This window comes from Mesoplodon densirostris, chromosome 1 (genome assembly GCF_025265405.1).
Source record: "Mesoplodon densirostris isolate mMesDen1 chromosome 1, mMesDen1 primary haplotype, whole genome shotgun sequence".
Lineage (NCBI taxonomy): Eukaryota > Metazoa > Chordata > Mammalia > Artiodactyla > Ziphiidae > Mesoplodon > Mesoplodon densirostris.
The window spans coordinates 232,242,672-232,263,250 of record NC_082661.1 but is presented as its reverse complement, the minus strand read 5'-3'; the positions used below and the strand labels follow the sequence as shown (position 1 = coordinate 232,263,250).

At 36.6% G+C, this 20,579-nt stretch overlaps 1 protein-coding gene across 1 annotated transcript in view; it reads left to right on the top strand.

The window, feature by feature from the left end:
- IQCM (IQ motif containing M) overlaps window positions 1-20,579 on the top strand; it is a 371,829-nt gene that overhangs the window by 271,324 nt on the left and 79,926 nt on the right. The window lies entirely within an intron of this gene.

Genomic DNA, 20,579 nt, shown 5'->3' with positions numbered 1-20,579 from the left:
ACAGACTCACAGACTTAGGGAATGAACTTATGGTTACTGGGGGGAAGGGGAGGGGGAGGGATAGATTGGGAGTTTGGGATTGACATGTACAAACTGCTATATTTAAAATGGATAACCAACAAGGATCTACTGTATATATAGCACAGGGAACTCTTCTCAATACTCTGTAATAACCTAAATGGGAAAAGAATTTGAAAAAGAATAGATACATATATATGTATAACTGAATCACTTTGCTTTACACGTGAAACTAACACAACATTGTTAATCAACTATACTCCAATATAAAATAAAAATTTTTAGAAAAATATAATGAGAAAAAAAGTTAAAAGTAATGGTCATAAAGATGCTCATTGATCTTGGGAGAAGAATGGATGAGCACAGAGAGAACTTCAACAAAGAGACAGAAAATATAAGAAAGTACCAAACAGAAATCACAGAGCTTAAGAATACAATAACTGAACTGAAAAAATACACTGTAAGTTTTCAAGAGCAGACTAGATGAAGCAAAAAAAAGGATCAGTGATCTGAAGGACAGAGCAATGGAACTTACCCAAACTGAGCAGCAAAAAGAAAAAAGGACTTTTAAAGAGTAAAGATAGTTTAAGGGACCTATGGGACAAAATCAAGCGGAACAATTGCATTATAGGGGTCTCAGAAAGAGAAAAGATAGAAAAAGGGACAGAAAATTTATTTGAAGAAATAATGGCTGAAAACTTTCCTAACCTGGGAAATGAAATAGACATCCAGATCCAGGAAGCTCGGAGAGTTCCAAATAAGGACACAAAGAGATCCGTGCCAAGACACACCATAATTAAAATGCCAAAACTTAAAGATAAACTTAGAGAATCTTTAAAACAGCAAGAGAAAAACAACTTGTTATGTACAAGGGAACCTGCATAAGACTATCAGCAGTCTTTTTAGCAAAAACTCTGCAGGCCAGAAGGGAGTGGAAATGCTAAAAGCAAAAAAAATTCCAACCAAGAAAACTCTATCTGACAAGGTTATCATTCAGAATTGAAAGAAAGAGTTTTCCAGACAAGCAAAAGTTAAAGGAGTACACCACCACTAACCAGTTTTATAAGAAATGTTAAAAGGTCTTTAAGGACTTCCCTGGTGGTGCAGTGGTTGAGAGTCTGCCTGCCGATGCAGGGGACATGGGTTCGTGCCCCAGTCCAGGAGGATCCCACATGCCGTGGAGCAGCTGGGACCGTGAGCCGTGGCCGCTGAGCCTGCGTGTCCGAAGCCTGTGCTCTGCAGCGGGAGAGGCCGTGACAGTGAGAGGCCCATGTACCGCAAAAAAAAAAAAAGGCTTTAAGCTGAAAGAGCACTAATTAGTCTAAACAAGAAAACATATGAATATAAAAATCTCACTGATAAAGGTAAACATATAGTAAAGTTACTGAACTAATCACTTATAAAGCTAGTACGATGGTTAAAAGACAAAAGTAGTAAAAAATAACTATAACTACAATAATTAGTTAAGGGATACACTGAGTAAAGAGATGTACAATGTGACATCAAAAACATAAAATGTTGAGGAGGTAAAAGTGTAGTTTTAGAATGTGTTCAAACTTAACTTGCTATCAACTTAACTTTAAATAGACTGTTAAACATATAGGTTGATATATGTGAACCTCTTGGTAACCACAAAGCAAAAACCTATTGTAGTTACACAAAAGATGAGAATGGAATCTAAACATAACACTAAAGAAAATCATCAAACCACAAGGGAAGAGAGCAAGAGAAGAAGAAAGAAATACAAAATAGCCAAAAATAATTTTTAAAATGGCAGTAATACATACCTATCTATAATTACTTTAAATGCAAATGGCCTAAATTCTCCAATCAAAAGGCATAGAGTGGCTGAATGGATAAAAATATAACACCGATCTATCTGCTGCCTACAAGAGGTTCACTTCAGATGTAAGGACCACACACCAACTGAAACTGATAAGAATGTAAATTGGTGCAGCCACTATGGAAAACAGTATAAAGGTTCCTCATATATATAGAACTATTGTAAAGTCCAGCTGTTACACTCAGTGTATTTATCCAAAGAAGATGAAAACACTAATTTGTATGTGCACCCCTGTGTTCACTGCAGCATTATTCATATATATATATATATATACCTTGTGTATATATGTATATACACAATGGAATACTACTCAGCCATAAATAAGAATGAAATTTTGCCATTTGAGACAACATGTATGGACCTTGAGTATGAAATATGCTAAGTGAAATCAGTCAGACAGAAATACAAATATACATATATGTGGAATCTAAAAAATGAAACATGAACAAAGCACAACAAAACCAAACTCATAAATGGAGAGAATATAATGGTGGTTGCCAGAGGGAGAGGGGTTGGGGCTTAGGCAAAATGGGTGAAGGGGATCAAGAGGTACAAACTTCCAGTCATAAAATAAATGTCATGGGGTTGTAATGTACAGCATGGCAACTATAGTCAATGGTATTATATTGCACATTTTATAGCTTTGTATGGTGACAGAGAGTAACTAGACATCGTGGTGATTATTTCTACAGTGTATACAAATATCAAATAATTATGTTGTACACCTGAAACTAAAATTATGTTATATGTCAATTATACCTTAATTTAAAAGAAAGGAAATTTAAATATAATACTTAAAGTTTTTGCTAATTTATCAAAATTCTCTATGGACATCCTACAAATACAATGAGAAAATTATTACATTTAAACTTCCTTTTAACTCTACTCTAAAACCTCTTCCAATTTTAAAATTATATCTTATGATTTTTGAAAATATTTTCAAGGTTTCTAATATATGTACTTTTTCTCTAAGGCCTACAGTGGTTCATACTTGTAGTTCTATATATTTACATGCGTTCAATACTTAGCAGTTTCCTTCCTCCCTCCTTCCCTCCCTCCCTTCCTTCCTTCTTTCCTTCTTTCCTTCCTGGCTTCCTTCCTTCCTTCATGTTTTACCATGGGCTTCTCTATTCTTTAATTCTTTATATCGATTCAATTTTATTTGGCTTGATTTTAACAAAATGTAGTCTTTTATTGTTTTGTTTTATTCCAGGAAGAGGTTGTGGGTGCTTTATTTCTTGAGAATATATTTTGATATCTTTAAACTTGGCTTCATATATAACTCATGGATTACATCTTCTCTCAGAACTTTATAAGTATTTTTCTTCTTTTGTTGGAAGTTGTTTTGGAAAAACTGAAGCCAGCTCTTACCATCTGTTGGAAGTGATTTGGGTTCCTAATGGATGCTTTCTGTATCCTTAAGTTCATTAAGCTTGTCATGGTCATGTGTAAGCTTGAGTAGGCTACAATTCCCACTTATTCAGTCAAACACTAATCTAGATGTTGCTGCAAAGGTATTTTGTAGATGTGATGAAGTTCATAATTGGTTGATTTTAAGTAAGGGAGATTATCTGTATTGGAGTAGGCTTGATACAATCAGTTGACAAGCCTCTAAAAAAGAGCTGAGCCTTCCCTGAGGAAGAAATGCTGTTTGTGGATGGTAACTTCGGTCCCTGACCAAGAATTCCAGCCTGCCCTTCCTGATGGCCTGCTCTATAGATTTAGGACTTACCTAACCACTCCCTAACTTATACAATTGTATAAGCCAATTCCTTACAGTAAATCTCTTTATATATATATATATATATATATATATATATATCTTACTGGATCTGCTTCTCTGGTTGAACACTGACTGATAAAGATTGTGTAAAAATGTAGAACTGAGCAGGTGCAGGTTAGAATACTGTGGACCTTCATAGGAAAAGCCTGGATTGCCTTCAATAGACTGTTAGTAGAATTATGGATGCTAATGATTCTGCTAATAAGGACTCAGAAGGAAATGAGGAACATAGTAGAGAAATCCTAAATCACTTTAGAGAATACCAAAATCACAAACAGACTATTAGTAAGAATATGGATGTTAAAGTTGCTGCTACTGAGGGCTCAGAAGGAAATGAACATGTTATTGGAAACTAGGGGAAAAGAGATCCCTGTTCTATAGTGGCAGAAAGCTCAGTGGAATTGTGTCTTACAGTTATGTAGGAAGTAGAATGTTTTAGCTATGACCTTAAACATTCAGCTGAGGAGTTTTCCAAACAGAGTTGAGACTGCAACCTGGTTACTTTTTGCTGTGTATAGTAAAATGCAATAGGATAAATTGAGGGAAGAACTGTTAAACAAAAAGAAACCAAGGCTAGATGATTTGGGAAATTCTCAATTCATTCCAATTATGAAAGATGCTAAAATTAACAGGTTCACTATCAGGAAAAAATGCTCTAGAGGAAAAGCTAAAAATGTGGCTGGACAATCTTTTGCTAATACATCAGAAAGATGAAATAAGGGAATTCAGTCACACAAAGGTTCTCTGAAGAGAAAAAAATGCATGACTCACTGAACTTCTCAGTCATCTAAGCAGAAGAATGGGGATGAGATTTTCCCGGAAAGATGTGTGGAGAAGCCTCATGTCTAATGGAGTGAATCTCCATAACATATATGAGAGAACCACAATATTCTTGAAGATTTTATACCAATGGAACATTGCCAGCTTGGACGAAAAAGGGACAGAGACAGTATGGAATGAAAGAAGGCTGCTGGACACCCAAAAGTGTATAGGCAGGAAAGAGACTAATAAAACTACTCAGCTACAAATCCATGCTACCCTTCTTGAAAAAGGAAAGATGATTCAGAGGACGGAGCTGAAAATCACAGAGATTTATTTCCAGCCCTTGAATCTAATGGAGTTCTTCCAGCTGGATTTCAGAAACACTCCATGTTTTCTTTCCATTTTTTTCCCTTTTGAATGCCAATGTCTTAATTGTTATCTTACACTTGTTCCACCTTTGTATTTTGGGAGCAGACAACTTGTTCTTAAGTTTCAGAGGCCCATAGGTCGAGAGGAACTGTGCACCAAGATGGATCATAAAGAGAGCTTCACCCATAACCAAGTTTAAATGATGTAGGAACTTTTGAGCTGATGGGAATTTTGGACCGACTTGAAGCTATCAGTGGTAGAGACTAGGGAACGCTGGGACAAAGTGGATGTGGTTAACGCAGGAGACAAACATGAATCTCCTTCCTTCAGCTCTGCCTCAACTGTCATTCTGAGGTGTGGCATGGACCAGATTTCCCAGTTACATGTTTTGTTTCTTCTCTGTTTCATCCACACACATAAGTCTTGTCACTCCCTTAACAGGTCCTTGGAGGGGTCTTTCAGGACTACGATTCTTCCTTTCAGACATGTCTGTATCTTGTCTGAGGACTGAGGAGGTTTGTGTCAGTTTTAGGCATTCTCTCACTTAGGTCTAAATTTTATTGTTTCTGTCACATATTCTTCAAAGTTATTGGAAGTTGTGGTAATTTTCATGTTTCATTAAAGATGTAAATATATTTGTATTTTGATAGATCAAACATGTTTCTTTGGGGTGTCCTGGGAGAGGAGGAGAGAAAAAAATTGCTTTTACTATACCATCTTTAACGAGGGATATTATTACCTATTGATACCTGTAAGTAAATTGAGCCAGGAAATTGGACATTTGTTAAATAAGTAAATTCTTCCACTTAATAATTAGCTTGTACCCAACCTTGTTTCATAAAGAATTCAGATTAATCTTAACTTTTCTATAATCAATAAACAGACCTCGGATTATAGACCTCTTTACTGGTATTGGGAAATCTAAATTATTCTGGTGAATGAACTCCAAAAAGCTAGTGAATGGTTTAGTTCTAAAAAACAACATCAACTGTTTAAAAAAATCAGTACCAAATAATTTTCCAAGTGAATACCACTTGGTATTTGGTATTCACTTGGAAAATCCATCAGGAAAGATTCTTACTGATTTGGAGTTCATTTTTGCTGTATGAAATAGCATGGTATTAGTTTTGTGTCCAGAATTTAGAGAAAATCCTAAGCACATAAAAGGGAACGTAAATCTTTGGGGTTTTTTGAGAATATTATTTGCATGCAGGATGACATTGTTGAGTAAAGGTATACAGCTAAGCCTGTTATAGTCATCTGCCAGTTATTGCATTTTTTTTTGCTTAGGGATTGAGATAATATGGGACAGTAATACTTACAATGTTAAATTGTGTCTTTAACTTCAAATTCCACTCCCCTCCCCCAGTATAACTTTTAAAACTCATATTACCAAGGAATAGCCTACAGATTGGTTGAATTTTCCCCAATCCTTAAGGATATGTATACATATAGGAAAATAACCAAAACAATGGCAGTATGTGGTGAGAAAGACAAGGGGATTGGGTAATTCAAATGTCATTTAACAATTTAGAATAGCTATATTTATTTGGAATTTTTATGCTTCCAACCCTGAAAGGTGACTTTCTTTATTAAAATACTCTTCCAAACTAAGAGAAAAGAAATATGTTTTGAATTATGTATGGTGAGTCCAATAAAAACTGACACTGTGCTAAGTTTTAAGAATTTTTTGTGCTATTATATTTTTCTCAAAGTGAGAACATTTTAACTAAGGCGAGAGGAGCATTTGTCTTTAGTCTGTCAGAGTAAAGTCGTGTTAATGGATTTAATCTGGCTATCCTGAGACTCAGACCTTCAGAGAAAAATGAAGGGCATATTTTTAAAATAGAGTACTTAAAATTAATCATAATACTCTAATCATTTATGAGAAAATGTTTGCATTACTTCTAGTACACAGAAACACACACACAAACACACATACAGGCTTTTATTATTTTTTTCAGCTGTTTTGTTTGCGATTTAAAAATGTTTTTAATCATTTTTTTCTAGTATGTATTCTAACAAGTTTTTCTTGTATATAGAAAGACTGTTAATTTATATGTTTATTTTATAATCAGTAGTTGTATTTTACCCTCCTAAATTATAATAATTTTCAGCTTATCTTGAGTTTTATAAGTGTGTAATTGTTTCACCTGAAAATGATACGAAGTTTTTTCTAATTACACATTTATTATTTACGATATGACTAAAGATATCTTTTTCTTGACTTTTGCATTAGCTAGAACTTTTAAAACATTAGATAATATTGATAATGATGAACATTGGTATTTTCTCACTAATTTTAATGTTATTGTGTACCATTGACTTGTTTTAAGTTGTATCCTCTTCCTAGTTTACTAGATGTCTTTATGAAGAGTTTTAATTTCATTTTTATTAAATAGTTTTTGACATCTATGGAGACAGTTTACATTTTATTTGACCTATTGCATTCCCACCTTAAATCTTTGTTCCTCATTATGTGTAGTTAAGTATGCTCTTGGGTATTTAGATGTAAAGTTCTTTTAGTCTTTGTTGTTTAATAACAAAGATGCTTTTTTTAAAATGCAAATTTATCATTGAACTTTTCTTTAGCAGTTTATTATAGGTTTTAACATATTTTTATTAACATCGCTTTTAAAATAAGAGAAAATGTCGCTCATAAGGAATCCTTATAATTTTATCAGAATTATTAACCAAAATTGTTTGTGTTTTATGTAGCTATGTGACTTATGTTAATATGACTTAATATGTTCTGTGTTTTTGTCTAAATTCCATGAAGACAGAAAAAGGGAAAGGTCTTTTAGCTTTCTTCATCCAACACTTGCAAATGTATTTAATTTGCTTATAAGTCTAAAAGGCAAAAAAAATCAATATGTAAATAAAAATAAATGTTAGCATATTTATGAACTCTGTATACTTATTCCACTGAAGAAGTGAACCTTTTGAAATAACTGTACTTTGATTATTGAACAATCAAGTGGCTGCTATCACCTAGTTTCCTATTTTATATTAGAAATTTGATTAGATTTATAAAGGTTTGTATGTATTAATGACACAGTGTTCCCACATTTAACCTTTTGAATTATATAGTAAAGAACGTTCTGGTGAAATTTACAATATGTACATTTTTTTCATGAAATGAGGGGATTTAAAAGTAGTAATATTTGCTATATTTAAATATTCTGTTTTTTATTTTTTATTTTACTAGAGTATAATTGATTTACATTGTGTTAGTTTCAGGTGTACAGCAAAGTGATTTAGTTATACATATATTCATTCTTTTTTAGATGCTTTTCTCATATATGTTATCACAGAATATTGAGTAGAGTTCCCTGTGCCATACAGTAGGTCCTTGTTGGTTATCTATCTTATATATAGTAGTGTGTGTGTGTGTTCATCCCAAGCTTCTGATTTATCCCTCCCCTGCCCCCACATTTCCCTTTTAGCAACCATGTTTGTTTTCGATACCTGTAAGTCTGTTTCATAAATAAGTTCATTTGTTTATTTCTTTTAAAATTGGATTCCACATATGAGTGATATATGATATTTGTCTTTCTCCGTCTGACTTCACTTAGTATAATACTGCTATACTTTAACAAATTTTTAATTAATTCATGTCCTTATTTTACATTCTTTACTCTGATTCAAGTGTTAATGAACGTTTTTATTCTTCTTTAAATTAAACAGTGTTGGTATTTAATTGTAATATAAAAGATCAGTGTTCCCTGCATTTATTCTTACCGGTTGTATTATCCAGTGGCATATTGTTTAACTGCCTTCTTAACCATTTTGCTCTTTGGTTTTCTTTTTCTTAATTTATTTATTTTATTTATTTATTTTTGGCTGCATTGGGTCTTCATTGCTGCACATGGGCTTTCTCTACTTGTGGCGAGCAGGGGCTACTCTTTGTTGCAGTGCGTGGGCTTTTCATTGCGGTGGCTTCTCTTGTTGCAGAGCACAGGCTCTAGGCATGTAGAGCACGGGCTCTAGGCAGTAGTTGTGGTGCATGGGCTTAGTTGCTCTGCGGCATGTGGGATCTTCCCAGACCAGGGCTTGAACCCGTGTCCCCTGCATTGACAGGCAGATTCTTAACCACTGTGCCACCACAGAAGCCCTGCCCTTTGGTTTTGATTTTTAATGTTTTACTCTTTCATCAATGATCTTTAAGATCTCATATTTCAGCTTAAGATAAATTAAATGTAAGAAAGTTTCATTAATTTATGAATGGGGATGCTTTAGATTCACTTTCCCTTGTTCATAACTTATGTAATTTTTTATACTAATAAATTGGCATTCTTCTTTTAAATTTACTGATGAATAGAGAAAGCTTAGATAAAAATGGCATGACCAAAAAGTATGACATTCATCTAATTCAAATCAAAGAAAATGAATGCAACATAAAAACATAAAGTGCAATATATTAAAAGTACAACATTTAGAAATTGGTCATTTACACTGGGTTATAGATTATTTGACCACCAGTTTAAACTCACGTTTGATAACTCCATGCTGAAAACCTCATATGACTGGTCAGTGGCCCATGAGAGCTAAGTTAGCATTTTAATAAATGCATAATATTCACAATGGAAGGAAATCTTGATTATCTGTCACCATTGTTTTTAGCCTGTGAATTCTTTGTTCATGTGAAGATTATGAAGTGTATTTTTACCTTGGTGATAAATTTAGTTACATAATAATGCAGGTACTGGGCAAAGGGAAAGGATTAGGCTATTTTTACCCATACTTGTAAATACTTCTTAATAATTGACTTCAAAAATGAGGTCTTCTATTCTGGTTTAATAACCCAGGGTCACCAGTAAAGCTTTATTAGCCATGTAACTCTCTCTTGATACATTTAGGACTGGTCCTGAACTTAACAATTTATATACAAGCTCTTTTTAGGTAGTAAGTCAGTGCTGGGGATTTGTGTTGAGGACAGGCCCATTAGTAAGAAATTCACACTTCCAAAAATCCTAGAAGCTCAAGTTCTCATCATTCACTGTAAAGTAAATTTACTTGTGTACTGTGTACATGACTGAGATTGTGTTGCTTATGCATTTTTAGTGTTAAAATATCCTTTAATAATAATTTTAGAAAGGAACAACTGCGATAATAGATGTTTTTTTCTTTTTATCACCCCTACCTATAATGTAAAGCTGACAACTTTATGTCTATTTCCTAATTCTAAGAATGATCTGCCACCAAGTGTCCTATTAGTACTAATGTGCTATTATACTTTCTTGGGGGTTGTGGGAGAAAAAAATCACACACACGGGATTAGAGTTGGCAAATACTGAGTAATAATTATTCCTTATACTTTTTTGTATTTCCAAAATTTCCTATCATGAACATATAATGCTTTTATTTATTTTTTTAATATTTAAAAAAAATTATTGGAGTATAGTTGATTAACAATGTTGTATTTCAGGTGTACAGTAAAGTGAATCAGTTTTATATATATATATATATATATATATATACTCTTTTTTAGCTTCTTTACACATATAGTTCATTACACAGTAAGAAATAATATTTTTTCACAGTAAAAGTATGTCCCAAACATTTCATAGAATATGCTTATACTAAAAAATTGTTATTTTTTTCAACATCTTTATTGGAGTATAATTGCTTTACAGTGGTGTGTTAGTTTCTGCTTTATAACAAAGTGAATCTGTTATACATACATACATACATATATATATATATATGTATGTATATATATATATATATAATCCCCATATCTCTTCCCTCTTGCATCTCCCTCTCTCCCACCCTCCCTATCCCACCCTTCTAGGTGGTCACAAAGCACAGAGCTGATCTCCCTGTGCTTTGCAGCTGCTACCAATTAGCTATCTATTTTACGTTTGGTAGTGTATATATGTCCATGCCACTCTCTCACTTTGTCACAGCTTACCCTTCCCCCTCCCCATATCTTCAAGTCCATTCTCTTGTAGGTCGGTGTTTTTATTCCTGTCTTGCCCCTAGGTTCTTCATGACCTTTATTTTTTTTTTTAGATTCCATATATATGTGTTAGCATATGGTATTTGTTTTCTCTTTCTGACTTACTTCACTCTGTAGGACAGATTCTAGGTCCATTCACTTCATTACAAATAACTGAATTTCATTTCTTTTTATGGCTGAGTCATATTCCATTGTATATATGTGCCACATCTTCTTTATCCATTCATCTGTTGATGGACACTTAGGTCAATTTTGTTTATCTTCTCAAAGAACCAGCTTTTAGTTTTATTGATCTTTTCTATTGTTTCCTTCATTTCTTTTTCATTTATTTCTGATCTGATCTTTATGATTTCTTGCCTTCTGCTAACTTTGGGGTTTCTTTGTTCTTCTTTGTCTAATTGCTTTTGGTTTAAGGTTGGTTGTTTGAGATCTTTCTTGTTTCTTAAGGTAGGATTGTATTGCTATAAACATCCCTCTTAGAACTGCTTTTGCTGCATCCCATAGGTTTTGGGTCATCGTGTTTTCATTGTCATTGTTTCTAGGTATTTTTTGATTTCCTCTTTGATTTCTTCAGCGATCTCTTGGTTATTAAGTAGTGTATTATTTAGCCTCCATGTGTTTTTATTTTTTACATATTATTTCCTGTAATTGATAACTAGTCTTATAGCGTTGTGGTCGGAAAAGATACTTGATATGATTTCAATTTTCTTAAATTTACCAAGGCTTGATTTGTGACCCAAGATATGATCCATCCTGGAGAATGTTCCATGAGTACTTGAAAAGAAAGTATACTCCATTGTTTTTGGATGGAATGTCCTATAAATATCAATTAAGTCCATCTTGTTTCATGTATCATTTAAAGCTTGTGTTTCCTTATTATTGTCATTTTGGATGATCTGTCCATTGGTGAAAGTGGGGTGTTAAATTCTCCTAGTATGATTGTGTTAATGTCGATTTCCCATTTTATGTCTGTTAGTATTTGCCTTTTGTATTGAGGTGCTCCTATGTTGGGTATATAAATATTTACAATTGTTATATCTTCTTCTTGGATGATCCCTTGATCATTATGTAGTGTGCTTCTTTGTCTCTTGTAATAAATAGTCTTTGTTTTAAAGTCTATTTTGTCTGATATGAGAATTGCTACTTCAGCTTTCTTTTGATTTCCATTTGCATGGAATATCTTTTTTCATCCCCTCACTTTCAGTCTGTATGTGTCCCCAGGTCTGAAGTTGGTCTCTTGTAGACAGCATATATATGGGTCTTGTTTTTGTATTCATTCAGGCAGTCTATGTCTTTTGGTTGGAGCATTTAATTCATTTACATTTAAGGTAATTATTGATATGTATGTTCCTATAACCATTTTCTTATTGTTTTGGGCTTGTTATTGTAGGTCTTTTCCTTCTCTTGTGTTTCCTGCCTATAGAAGTTCCTTTAGCATTTGTTGTAAAGCTGGTTTGGTGGTGCTGAATTCTCTTAGCTTTTGCTTGTCTGTAAAGGTATTAATTTCTCCGTCAAATATGAATGAGATCTGTGCTGGGTAGAGTAATGTTGGTTGTAGGTTTTTCTCCTTCATCAGTTTAAATATGTCCTGCCACTCCCTTCTGGCTTGCAGAGTTTCTGCTGAAAGATCAGCTGTTAACCTTATGAGGATCCCCTTGTGTGTTATATGTTGTTTATCCCTTGCTGCTTTTAATATTTTTTCTTTGTATTTAATTTTTGATAGTTTCATTATGTATCTTGGCATGTTTCTCCTTGGATTTATCCTGTATGGGACTCTCTGTGCTTCCTGGACTTGATTAACTATTTCCTTTCCCATATTAAGGAAGTTTTCAACTAGAATCTCTTCAAATATTTTCTCAGTTCCTTTCTTTTTCTCTTCTTCTTCTGGGACTCCTATCATTCGTATGTTGGTGCATTTAATGTTGTTCCAGAGGTCTCTGAGACTGTCCTCAATTCTTTTTATTCCTTTTTCTTTACTCTGCTGTGCAGTAGTTATTTCCACTATTTTATCTTCCAGGTCACTTATCCGTTATTCTGCCTCAGTTATTCTGCTATTGATTCCTTCTAGAGAATTTTTAATTTCATTTATTGTGTTGTTCATCACTGTTTGTTTGCTCTTTAGTTCTTCTGCATCCTTGTTAAACGTTTCTTTTATTTTCTCCATTCTATTTCCAAGATTTTGGATCATCTTTACTATCATTATTCTGAATTTTTCAGGTAGACTGCCTATTTCCTCTTCATTTGTTAGGTTTGGTGGGTTTTTACCTTGCTCCTTCATCTGCTGTGTGTTCCTCTGTCTCCTCATTTTGCTTAACTTACTGTGTTTGGGGTCTCCTTTTCGCAGGCTGCAGGTTTGTAGTTCCCATTGTTTTTGGTGTCTGTCCGCAGTGGCTAAGGTTGGTTCAGTGGGTTGTGTAGGCTTCCTGGTGGAGGGGAGTAGTGCCTGTGTTCTGGTGGATGAGGCTGGATCTTGTCTTTCTGGTGGGCAGGTCCACGTCTGGTCGTGTGTTTTGAGGTGTCTGTGGCCTTATTATGATTTTAGGCAGCCTCTCTGCTAATGGATGGGGTTGTGTTCCTGTCGTGCTAGTTGTTTGGCATACGGTGTCCAGCACTGTAGCTTTCTGGTCATTGAGTAGAGCTGGTCTTGGCATTGAGATGGAGATCTCTGGGAGATTTTTGCTGTTTGATATTACGTGGAGCTGGGAGGTCTCTTGTGGACCAGTGTCCTGAACATCACTCTCCCACCTCAGAGGCACAGCCCTGACACCTGGCTGGAGCACCAAGAGCCTGTCATCACATGGCTTAGAATAAAAGGGAGATAAAGAAAGAAAGAAAGAAAGAAAGAAGTTGATAAAATAAAATAAAGTAAAATAAAGTTATTAAAATAAAAAATTATTAAAAATTTTTAAGTAATAATAAAAAAAAGAAAGAAGAGAGCAACCAAACCAAAAAAGAAATCCACCAATGATAACAAGTGCTAAAAACTATACTAAAAACAAACAAACAAACAAAAATAAACAGAGAGACAGAACCCTAGGACAAACGATAAAAGCAAAGTTATACAGACAAAGTCACACACAGAAGCATACACATACACACTCACAAAAAGGGAAAAAGGGAAAAATATATATACATTGTTGCTCCCAACGTCCATCTCCTCAATTTGGGATGATTTGTTGTCTATTCAGGTATTCCACCGATTCAGGGTACATCAAGTTGATTGTGGAGATTTAATCCGCTGCTCCTGAGGCTGCTGGGAGAGATTTCCCTTTCTCTTCTTTGTTTGCACAGCTCCCGGGGCTCAGGTTTGGATTTGGCCCCGCCTCTGCGTGTAGGTTGCCGGAGGGCATCTGTTCTTCGCTCAGACAGGACGGGGTTAAAGGAGCAGCTGATTCTGGGGGTCTGGCTCACTCAGGCCGGGGGGGAGGCAGCGGTCTGGGTGTGGGGCGAGCCCGCAGCGGCAGAGGCCGACGGGATGTTGCACCAGCCTGAGGCACGCCGTGCGTTCTCCCAGGGAATTTGACCCTGGATCACAGGACTCTGGCAGTGGCGGGATGCACAGGCTCCCGGGAGGGGAGGTGTGGATTGTGACCTGTGCTCGCACACAGGCTTCTTGGTGGTGGCAGCAGCAGCCTTAATGTCCCACGCCCGTCTCTGGGGTCCCCGCTGATAGCTGTGGCTCACGCCCGTCTCTGGAGCTCCTTTAAGCGGCGCTCTTAATCCCCTCTCCTCGCGCACCAGGAAACAAAGAGGCAAGAAAAAGTCTCTTGCCTCTTCGGCAGGTCCAGACGTTTTCCCGGACTCCCTCCCGGCCAGCTGTGGTGCACTAGCCCCTTCAGGCTATGTTCACACCACCAACCCCTGTCCTCTCCCTGTGCTCCGACCGAAGCCCAAGCCTCAGCTCCCAGCCCCCACCCGCCCTGGCGGGTGAGCAGACAAGCCTCTAGGGCTGGTGAGTGCTGGTCGGCACCAATCCTCTGTGCGGGAATCTCTCCGCTTTGCCCTCCGCACCCCTGTGGCTGCGCTCTCCTCCACGGCCCTGAAGCTTCCCCCCTCGACCACCCGCAGTCTCCAACCGCAAAGCGGCTTCTAGTATGTGGAAACCTTTCCTCCTTCACAGCTCCCTCCCTATTGCAGGTACCTTCCCTATTCTTTTGTCTCTGTTTATTCTTTTTTCATTTACCCTACCCAGGTACGTGGGGAGTCATTTGCCTTTTGGGAGGTCTGAGGTCTTCTGCCAGCATTCAATAGGTGTTCTGTAGGAGTTGTTCCACATGTAGATGTATTTCTGATGTATTTGTGGGGAGGAAGGTGATCTCCACGTCTTACTCTTCCGCCATCTTGAAGATCCTCCTCCTGTAATGCTTTTAAAACCATAAAATAATGTTAAAATAAGAATGGAACCAAAATATTTACCAAACAAAAGTATGTCTTTAGTATGATTCCATTTACAATGTTTTTTAAAATCCCTGTGATTCTTTAAGTACAAGTCTGGGGACCACTGCCTTAAATATTCAAATTCAGGGTCTACAGTAGGGAAGCAGTGAGACCTTGATAATACAATCGGCCTGTTCAGGAGAGGGAGGGACAGGCATATTTGGGTCCTCTGAACACTCACCACCTGTTCTGAGTATTAAGCATAATGAGCCTTGCTTATCTGCGAGGCAGGAGGTAACTATAGGTGTCTAAGGAGGTCCCACTGTAGGGTTTTATTCTGGCTTCCATACTCAGCAAACTAAGAGGGTTATAATCAATTGATGAACTGTGGTTTTGACCTTAGGGGTTGTCAATAGTCTGTATAAAATAAATTCTTGTGTGGGCCTCCCTGGTGGCGAAGTGGTTGAGAGTCCACCTGCCGATGCAGGGGATACGGGTTCGTGCCCCGGTCTGGGAGGATCCCATATGCCGCGGAGCGGCTGGGCCCGTGAGCCATGGCCACTGGGCCTGCGCATCCGGAGCCTGTGCTCCGCAGTGGGAGAGGCCACAACAGTGAGAGGCCCACATACCGCAAAAAAAGAAAAAATAAATAAATAAATAAATAAATTCTTGTGGAGAAGACTAACATCAGAAAACCATCTGGAAAGAGCTATGAGCTCTTGTGAGAGAATGACTATGTCCCTGACTATTCAGGGACAACTAAAGGATTTAGAAAGATTAGAAGAAGACTTCAAAGGGAGAGGCCACCAGACAACAAGCAACCGCTGAAGGTGCTAACAGTCCCATGATACCAGGAACAGTGTATTTAAAATGATATGGCATACTCGTTGAAAGGACCGACTTTGAAGTTAGAATTAAGATTAGGTCCTGGCCTCACCACTTACTGTGAGGCCATGAAAATGCTCTTTAACCTCTATATGCCTCAGTGTCTTGAGCTATGTTATGAGTATGCTAGTATTGAACTCATAGAATTGTCAGCAAGTCACACATATGTGATTTTAGGATTAATTTAGCTAATGTACATAACCTGCTTAGCACACTGCCTGCTATATACTAAGCTCCCAATGAATACTATGAGTTATTGTTTGTTGTATTTACTTGTTAATCAAAAAGCCTTTTATTGACCCTTTCCCAGTATCAGGCACAGGGCTAGGTGCTAGGAGATTCAGTGGTTAGCAAACAATCATGGACCTTGTCTGCCTGTAACTGATAGTCTTGTGAAGGAGGCAGATCTCAAGTAATAATAGGAATAATATAATTACAAACTTCAGTAAGTGTAATGGAGGAAAAGTACAGAGAACAATAACTCTGAGATGATATAATGTGAAAGCTTGATCTAGTTGGTGAGAGTCAGAGGACACTTTGAGAAGAGACATGAAGGTGTTGTAGACGTTGATGAGGCAACAGAGGAAAGGGTTTGGGAGGAGAACATACCAGCTACACAGAACATCTTATGCAAAGCTTCTGAAGTAGGAGGATGCAAGGTGTGATTCTGAAACTGAAAGAAAGCCAAAGTTGCTAGAGTAGAGATGGAGGAGGAGGCAGAGGCCAGAATGTTCAAAATCTTTCAGGACATAGTAAGGACTTGGTATTATTTTAAGAGCATCAGGAAGCCATTGAATAGGAAAATGTATGAAATAGGGAACCATTGAATAGGAAAATGTATGAACTAGGGAACTGTTGAATAGGAAAATGTATGAACTAGGGAACTGCTGAATAGGAAAATGTATTAAAAATACTTTAAAAAATATTATTCTGGCTGCTGTTTAGAGGCAAGATCAAAAGGGCCAAGAAGACTGTTTAGGAGGCAAAAGTGTTTGTATAAAAATAGCTGATAGTTCTTCTAGGAGGGTGGCAGTGGGTAGTGTGGTATCAAGGAGATCTCCTAGTTTTCTAGGTTGTGCCATTAAATAGGGGCTATTTACTGAGACGGGAATCCTAGAACAGGACAGACATTAGTGCCTATTTGTTAGCCAAGTGGAGTTGTCGATTAGGCAACTGGATATCATGATTTTGCCATATTTTGTTAACACTAAGGTGTATATTTTCATATTTTAATGTCTCTAAAATTGAGCTATATCTTATAATCAATGGTATGCCCTAGTTAAATTTCCAGTCTTTTATATTTCTTCGTGGTGTGTTAACTAATGGGGTCATCAACATCTATAATGTCTTAGATTCAACAAAATATGCTAATAATAGCAACAAGGAAGACCACCATAGCATCAATTAGTAGCTCACAAGCACTAATTAACACAAAACTTCTGATCAGTGTACAACAGGAACCACTTACCCTTAGAATATCCAAAATAGTGTAGGAGTGACCAGAAAGAGCAATGACTTCAGGATGACTGTCCACTGTTCCACCCACCCATCCAGAAGACAAGTAAGATGGGGGGCAAGACAGGAAACTGCCCTCATTATCTAAATAGGCTAGAGGCTGTACCAGCATCTGTTAAATGAAGAGCATGATAATAATAGTAATAACACTTAAATAATGCTGGCCATAGACTAGGTGTTCTTCTAAAGACTTTATATCAGCTCATGACAACACTATTATCAACAGTATCAACAGTTTTACTATGATACTGAGCTGGAAAGAAGTTAGCTAACTTGCTTCAGGTCACACAGCTCATAAATGGCAGATCCAGATTCACACCCAAGCAGTGGTCAGCTCTAAAGCCTCTGCTCTCAACCACTGCTGCTACCTCTAATGAAGATAATTAATTACTTGGTGACCTGGGAGCAATAGAGATTTATGGAAATATTGTGTGGGCTTTTGCCAGACCTAGACACATACATCTAAGATCTTCAGAGTTTTACTATGTACATGGCTTGGGGAAGAAGACGTAGGAAGAGCTCTTATTCTTTTGAGTTCTGAGAACTGTATTATTAAATCTAAATGTAATGTGGCAATATTGACTTAGTGACTTAGCAGTATATTAAAAGGAGGGTGCTCTATAAATAACACGTTATCAATATCAGCAACAAAAATTAAATTCCTGTTTTTATCTTGGGATGACATATGTAATAAAACAAAAAAAAAAGAGGACATGTTTTACAAGCCATATGTCTTCTAAAATGAAAAATGCTTGTAATCAACTTTGATATTATGAAAGGAAGTACAATTATTACAAAATCATTATGCCTTGTTTATATAAGCTCTAAGCCTCCATTTGTATTACCTGATAGCAAATGGTGGCATTAGCAAGACTCTGAGCTGAAAACCTTGAATGTGTGTCTGATACTATAGCTATCACGATATCACATTGTCATGGCAAGTTCAACATTCCACAGACTTCATGTGTTTCTGCTTAAGTCTTCAATCAGGATAAGCCGGGAAGAGAAAGTGGCAGGTCTACATTCACCACTGCTTAGATTTTAGTGTAGGCATTTCATTTTTCCCCAAATGAAAACATTTGCCTTTATGGAAAATAAAATGTTTTATTAAAACTAATAAACATAGCCCTATTAAATAAAGTTACTAAACGTCTTGTTTAAGCTAAAGGAATTAGAAAGATATAAATCTTGAAGAGGAGAGAAATCTAAATCTAAGTGTAATTTTGTCCTTCACACTAAAAAGGCTGCTATTATTGCTAGATTTTTCTACTTTATTTTTTTTTCTTTATGGTTTCGAAGAGAGAAACTCTGATGTATTTTATTTCCTCGCTTTGTGTGTGATGGAAAACTTCAAGATTGTATCTAATTTCACTCTATGATTTCTCATAATGTAATTAATGCTGCATCCTCCTTCACAAAATGCTGCTGCCTTCACAACTTGAAGAGACCTCTACTGCCTGAGGATCCCCCCTGCTCAACTTTTTGAAGAAGTATGATCAGAGTGAAAAAGTAAAGCAGAGTTGACTCTTTAGCACTGCTTTGTAATAGTTCTGGCTTCCTTCTGTTGACAGATGAGAAAGGATTTAGAATTATTTAAGTGAGATATATCTAATAACTGTTTACATATCTGAGCACATATGAAGATGTCTGCTGTTTTTAGTTAGAGGGGAATAATTTTGAACTTTTCCTTTTAAAAAGAGGCAGAAAACCCCCTAAGATGTTTATAATTGAAAGATGCAATAACTTTATTTCCTGGCTCTCTCATGGTTTTTATTAGTGTTTGAATAATACTAGATGAAAATTAAAACTAACACACTCATGTAGTACTTATAGACATGGTGCTATAAATTTTTATATATCTCTTATATCACTTAATCCTAACAATAACCCTATGATGTCAGTATTATCACCAGGAGATAAATGTGATTTATCTAATATTTCATAGCCTGTTAATGGTGGTTCAAGAATTAAAACCCAGGTCTGTTTGTATCAATCAGGATCCAGTTAGAAACTAAAACTACATGGTGATTTGAGCAGGAAAAGATTAATATAAAGAATTATTAACTATGCTCATGATTAAATAAGATTGGCTACTAAGGGTAAAAAAACCCTAAAGAATTGAGAAGAGCAGATATAGGGAGTGGCGCTAACCCTCGGTCTGAGGCAGAGCACTTAAGGAAAGAACAAATTTTAAAGAGTGCCCCTTACCCTCTCCCTTTACCCTGGGATCCAGCTCTTCTTGGAGAGGACACAGCTGTGATCCAATGAGTGGCAGAGACGTTTGCTGAGGTAGCATGCTAGTGGAACTCCCAGGGAAGCCACTCTCTGGGGTTCTGGGGAAACTTCCCATAAGGAGGTGTCTCAGTGTGGAACCCATGCAAGGGAAGTTGGTGCCTCATAGAACGTGTTAGCAAGCTCCCAGAGTGTGAGTCAGGGGAGCCCTGTGGGGTGCCAAGCAACATGGCCCAGAAGGTGCCCTGCACTGCTGGTCCCTTTGCATGGTAGGAGCTATCAGAGAAAATGCCCCGGAACCAGGAAGAGCCTCTTTGTCCTCTAGTTTCCTACCTTACCCTCTATGAAGGATGCTTAAAAATTTCCCATAGGACAAGGGAGAAATATTCTAGTCTCACAAGTAGGACAATGAAGGGTGGATTTAGGGTGAGGCAATAGATGGTTACTACCCACCAACAAATCTGCTTTCTTAATCATTTAATCATTATGTTGTACTGCCTTATACTTACCACAAAATATGATATTTGAAAAAATAAAGGGGAAAAAAAGGAAGGAAGGTAGAGGTAGGTAGAAAAAGATAAACAATGTAACAGGATTATAAATGAAGATTTACATCAGTATCTCTCTTTTCTTTGAAATGTTTCTGGGTAGAGTCACTTTGAATTAATTGCTCAGGAGACTGCCTTATTAAATTTTAAGACATTGGCTTATCAACCAAAAACTGAAGACACAAACTGCAAGCCCAAGGGCCATAACCAAAGATTTTTCACTCTACAATTCAAATTATTCTTTAATCCCAGCTTTCTCATCTACTAGTTAATGCAGGTCATGTT